This window comes from Dermacentor silvarum, unplaced genomic scaffold (assembly GCF_013339745.2).
Source record: "Dermacentor silvarum isolate Dsil-2018 unplaced genomic scaffold, BIME_Dsil_1.4 Seq314, whole genome shotgun sequence".
In the NCBI taxonomy this organism is placed as follows: domain Eukaryota; kingdom Metazoa; phylum Arthropoda; class Arachnida; order Ixodida; family Ixodidae; genus Dermacentor; species Dermacentor silvarum.
Genome location: NW_023606034.1, coordinates 27,940 through 34,203, shown reverse-complemented (window position 1 = coordinate 34,203; position 6,264 = coordinate 27,940). Strand labels below are relative to the sequence as shown.

Here is a 6,264-nt window from a genome sequence, read left to right as displayed (position 1 = left end):
AATGGTTATGTCCATTTGGTTGACACTTGCAGAATACACCCCCTGTGCTCTGTCCTATCTTTCTGCCCTTCCCCATGTAATTTACTCAGTAAACTACTTGTTCATATGTTGGTTACCTTAATCAATGTTCAAATAGCTCAACGCTTAAATAGGTATGTACAAGTAAGGCACTATAAACCCAAGCAGTTAGGTTGGTGATTGCCACCATACAGACTCAACCAATGGCTTCACTGTAGCTTTCCATGGTAACTTTACTGCACTTTGAATGTAGAGAAGGTGGAATATAAAAATAGACTAGCATTTCTCTAATGTGCATCACCCCCTCCACTTTGTGTTGTTACAATCAGTATATTCAACCCAAACGAAGTCCTAACAAAAAGGAATTGTGACACTAATTTCATTTCACTGCCTCATTTTTAGAGGTGTAGCAAGATTCTTTAATTGCATTACCAGTTGTTACTCAGGTTTCAGCTATCAAGGCCTTATGGCACGTTTGGACATTATCTGAACTGAGTAAACGCCACAGATTGCATAAGTTCTCAATACATTTGCACAGCTTCCTTCACCTTTAGTTTTGAATTAAAGCCAGCATTTCTCTTGTGACCATCTTTAAAGAGCTTGCAGTAATTTACACCTAACATAAAAGATGGGTGCTTTGTAGTGCTAGCATGCTGTCCTAGAGTATATTGTTGTATGGAAAATGTGCCGACACACAAGCCCGACAAATGCCACATCAAGCATTGGTGTTTGCTACTCCACCTGGTGTTTCAATTTTACAGCGTGTGCACATTTTACCTGTGCACCAGTAAAAAGGGTCCAAAGCTCTTCCTGAAAACTCTCACAAGCACTTATCACAATCAATTCCCCATATAAGTGGTTTTGCTGAAGAGAACACAGGGATACAAGCATAATTAGACACTGAGGAATGTGGGTAGGAACACTTTATTTTCAGCACACATGTTTTTTTTTTTTTTGATGAACTGCTTCTATACTGGTGAAATCTGTGCTTTTAATAAAAGTACACCATGCTGCTTCACCACTCCATGCCAACTGCAAGTATCCTGTACCAGGAAGTCAAACCAAGACGTGGGATGTTCAGTCTGTCAAAAATAAAAACGAGTTTGAAACGTTGACGTGTAAAAAGTAAAGCACACTCAAGAAAAACAGCACAAGAACAAATCCAACGAATCAGAATTACATTTGAGAGCAAACATATAGTTTCTATGGCACAGTGAAGGAACCTTATTCCTCCGTTTTTTTTTTTTTTTTTTGTTGTTGTGAGAAAAGATGAAAGTGCACGTGTTCTATCCCACTTTGTGTATCTTTCACCTTTTCACACACAAAAAGATGTCTTAACGTGCCCAACTGTCTTTGCATATCCATTTCTCTGCTCTCACACCATAATACCTACAGTTAAAGGTTGTAGTAATGCTTAGCTTGAATGAACCAACACCAACTATGAGCACTGTGCTACTAAACATGGCAAGCATGACGTACAGCTTCACGCCAATTTCATGGCGACGCTAAGGGAACGCAATTGCAGACAGTCGCAAGAAAGCAAATTGGACGCACTCAGGCCGCAGCAGCCCGCCCAAACTAAAGCTGCCGTTCTCAACTTGTCCTCATACAAGCTTACTGCTTCTGAAGCTGCCGTTCTACGCAAGGGATTGAACTTCAATTCTGGTGCCTCACCCAACCCGACGAGAATGGTCTGCGCCGTGGAGCGAGCCGTCGCACAGCTTCCTTCCGAAGTAAGATACGAAGCTCGTACCTGCGCTATCGGTGTTCTGTCCAAGTGGCGGACACGCGACCCTCAAGCCCGGCCTTCACCGGCTGAGAAAGACGTCGTCAAGGGCCTCCGAAACAACCTCTCCATTGCCATACTTCCTGCGGACAAGGGAAATGCCGTCGTAATACTCAACAGAAGTGAGTACGATCAGAAGATGACGGATTTGCTTTTGGACGGGGATACTTACGTAACCATACAAAAAGATCCCACGGCAAGCCTTCAAACGAAACTGCAGAAGCTACTCTCCAATATTTTTAAGTTCGTGCCGCCGCAGCACAAGCACCTTTACTATCGCCTCCTGTGTACCAATGGGTCTGCACCTGCAATTTACGGCCTGCCCAAAGTACACAAGCCAGGCGTTCCGCTAAGGCCCATCGTCGACTTCACAAGGTCGCCGCTGCACCGACTTTCGGGTTACCTACACCAAGTGTTGGGCCCACTCGCCGGAAAAACAGCAACGCACATTGCCAATTCGTCAGCTTTCGTGAAAAAAGTGCGCGACATTTCCCTGGATGAAGAAGACGTGATGGTACCCTTCGACGTCAGAGCACTCTTCACTTCCGTGCCTATCGACTTGGCCGTAGCGGCGTGCACGAAGGTCCTGCTGGCGGACGAAACGCTCGCAGAGCGCACACCTTTGGAGGTACAGGACGTCTGCGAGCTGCTAGAATTTTGCCTAAGCAACACGTATTTCACCTACCGCAAGCAGTGTTATAAGCAGATCCACGGAACTGCCATGGGGGCTTCCATCTCCGTTACTACGGCCAATTTGGTCATGGAGCTAGTTGAACAGAAGGCCCTTACTGACTTCGCTCCCGCGCCCAAGATATTCGTCCGCTACGTGGACGACTGCTTCTGCATCCTAAATAAGAATGATGCCCCACGGCTCCTGCGTGTTCTCAACTCGATAGAGGCAGCAATACAGTTTACCGCAGAATACGAGTGCGACAGCAGCCTTCCCTTCCTCGACGTCCAGGTGGGCCGAACCGGAAATAAGCTCTCGTTTGCTGTGCACAGGAAAGCGACGCATACCGGACACTACCTAAATTTTAATTCGTGCCACCCAGATTGTCACAAGCAATCCGTTGTTTCTTCTTTGGTGACGCGGGCAACACGCATCTGTTCAAGTGACGACGAAATCAGGAAAGAACTTCAGACAATCCATCGCGAATTAATGACGAACGGGTACCCAAAGAAATTTATTAAGACTAATGAAGATCGTGTCCTCCATCCCAGGCCATCCCAGGGCAAGTCGTTCCGAAGACGCGCCGGCGTTCCATATGTTCCTGGGGTCAGCGAAGCTCTAAGCCGTATCTTTTCAAGGTATGACCTTCGCGTTGCGCACATGCCCTCCAACAAACTGAGAAATCAGCTTGTTAACGTGAAAGATCGATTAGACAGCAAGAGCTACCCTGGTGTTGTCTACAAGATACCATGCGCAGACTGCAGCTGCAGTTACATCGGCGAAACTGGCAACTTCACCAGAAGATTAAAGGAACATCGGAGGGACGTCTGCAACAACAAGAAAGCGTCGAACGCACTGGCAGAGCACGCCGATAATCACGGTCACTGCATCAATTGGGATAACGCCACTATAATAGCCAAGGAGAAGAATCCGGCCACAAGACTACTATTAGAATCAGTGTTTATTCAGACCACGGAGGACACTATCAACAGGACAGATGGCAATCTCCCTGCCAGCTACACCCGCTCATTACGTCACATTTTAGTATAAAAAGCGACTTACGGCTCTTGCCTGCTTAGTGTGAACAAGGAACCCGTACGGGTCCCGAAACGTCTCTGTGTATTACTTTGACTTGGTCAGTGACCGCATCTTCTTCCTCATCATGTTACCTGACCAACGAACTTTCGTCGAATTCTTGACTACATAAACATGGCAATGTAAGTCAAGTTCAAGCACAGCACATTCATGTGCTATATACGTGTGCTCTTGATTGTAGGTAAGATAAATAAAAGGAAGGCATGTTAATAAGAATGGTCCTTGATGTGCTATGCAGAAGTGCTCTCCTATTTGGACAGAAGTTAAGCGCAACCGCAATGAACAAGAAGACAACTTATACAGCATTTCAAATCTAGGGACTCGATGTGCTGGAGATTTTTCCGAATTCATGGTAAAAAATCTAGATGCTAAAGACGACACATATATAAACAGGTCTCTGCTCAAACTGGTAATGCTATGTGTAGCTTAGTTTTACAAAATGTGCCCTACCACTGGTCTCCCAAGCTGAGGCTGCAGTCCAGTTGCAACTGCAAATCACTCAATTATGTCTAGGGCACACTTGAGCAAAATGCAGACAAAAATTACTGCACCACTGAGAATGTACTAGAGGCTTCAACAAAGCAGCTGACAGCCTGCATGGACTGGAGCAAGAGAAGCGCGTTTTGGGTCTAGGTGTGCACAGCTTGCAGTTGCTCCATGGACTGCTATTTAATATATTTACATATTTCACTTACTTGTTGGTTTCAGAGAAGAAATATAATGTATTTTGTATCCTTTCCACTGTTAAATACTCAAACCCAGGATACCACAGGTCTGTTTCTGGCATCTGATTTCTTCTCAGAAAACTACCCCTCTAAAAAAATTTCACAGGTACTTAACCCCAACCTCTCTTGAGTAGAGCCTGGTTTTTTAACATGACAAGGCCACTAATTACACAGTGACTCCTTGCGATGTGATGTACGTAAGCACTTTAAAAGGAAAGGAAAATTTAATAGCAGTATGACAGGTACACAACAAAGCAAAGTGCCTGTTTTCACCCACGTATTCAATGTTTGCTTGTCTACTGGCGTTTACCCTACAAAAATGCAACAGGCGAAGCTGACTGCACTGTTTAAATCAGGGGACAGAAATGACATGTCAAATTATCGGCCGGTGTCAGTGCTCCCTGTCATTTCAAAAGGCTTAGAGAATGTTATCTGTAAAAGAGTTGTGTCATCACCAACAGCCAACAAAAGTTGTCGAAACGTCATCCTGGCGGAAAAATGTGCTTTGTTGAGACTAGAACGTTGAGACTGGTAGGGTTCGTCGCTGGCTGAAACCCTACACTCCCGATTCGCGTGACCCCTACCCACTATCGGTATGCTTCACCGCAATACACAAACTGCGGTGATATAACAGTGGTCGAACAGGCTGGTGCAAACGTTTCGACAAGAGAGCTTGCCTTAACCAGCTTTTCTTGGCAGTTTTCATATATGTGAGTACACCTGCCAATACACTTAATACGCTCCTGGGCGCGCGTAATATGATTGGCGAAGGCGAGTGCGCGCGTACATAGTTAAGGAACATATACATGTCCCGTGATAGCGGCCCCTTTTCACTTTTGGTATGCTTCACTGCAATAATTTTTGGGTAAGCTTCACCGCGTAACACGTCTACTGCGGCGAAGCTGACTTTAGAAAGCCGATTCATTCAACGCATCTTACGAGGCAGGTCCGCTTATCACGCTTGGCAACGTTTGAACACCACACTTACTGCATTAATTTCTTTAGTTATTTTAATTGTATTGTCATCGTGATCCTGCAGCCCGCAGTAGCAGGCTGATACTGCGTCATAATCGTTCCAACTGCATCAGGACAGCGTGTAGCTGGTAAGCGTGCATGCAACAGGCACGGCGGCATTGGCTGTTGTTGGGAAACTTCCGAGACGCTCTTTCGCGCAGTAATGCCATTTGTCTTATTAAAAAGAATGCAGGTGATGATTAAATGAAATGCAGCAAAGCTGTAGAAAAGCAGTAGCAAAGCTGTTCGACCATGTCGCGCAAAAACGCGATTTAACACGATCTGGCGGAACAGCTCACCATGCCAGGATTTTCTTACGTCCTCGTTTTTTCACGCATCATTCACTGAAGCAGAATACGGGATAGTTCTGTACACGTACTAACGATCCTGACAGAGGTGTATACTCACAGGATCAGCTTTGTATGGGATGCCACGACCTATTCCACGGGCCGGCTGCAATTTGACGCGGTCACGAAGCAAAATATGCGCGCAAGATAACTAACGGCAACACATCAAGCAGCTGACAGCCCCAACCTTTTATTACATGCATATAGAGTGGAAAAATGGATTACTTACTCTGTAAGAAGGCACGGAATACGGACCGCTTCACAACGCGACCGGCCCCGAAAAACAGCCGCCATGAAAATAAACGGACGTGACATCATGGGTTATAGCGGACGTGACGTCATGGGTCGCACCAAACGTTTTGGGCACCTTTTGTTTGCTGCGACCGGGTTGCAGCAGTCACGGCCTAACAAAATTGCGACTACGAAACTAACGGCACACTGGGTACTGTTGCAAAAGACTGCTCACGATAAAGTCACGCACGCACGCACACACTTAAACACTCATGCTCAAACACTGGTTTGGCGTTCATTGCGTTACCTATGAGTAAAAGTTCTAACTAATATCTTTATTGTTACGAACAAAAGTTTTTTTAAGTAGTTTGGTGCATT

At 45.5% G+C, this 6,264-nt stretch overlaps 1 long non-coding RNA gene across 1 annotated transcript; it reads right to left on the bottom strand.

Moving 5' to 3' along the window:
* Window positions 1-926: 926 nt before the first annotated feature.
* LOC125941790 (uncharacterized) lies at window positions 927-6,057 on the bottom strand. The gene is made up of 2 exons (XR_007464609.1): window positions 5,885-6,057; window positions 927-1,100 (listed from the first exon to the last, which is right to left on the bottom strand). It is a non-coding gene; the product is annotated as an uncharacterized LOC125941790 (long non-coding RNA).
* Window positions 6,058-6,264: the final 207 nt, after the last annotated feature.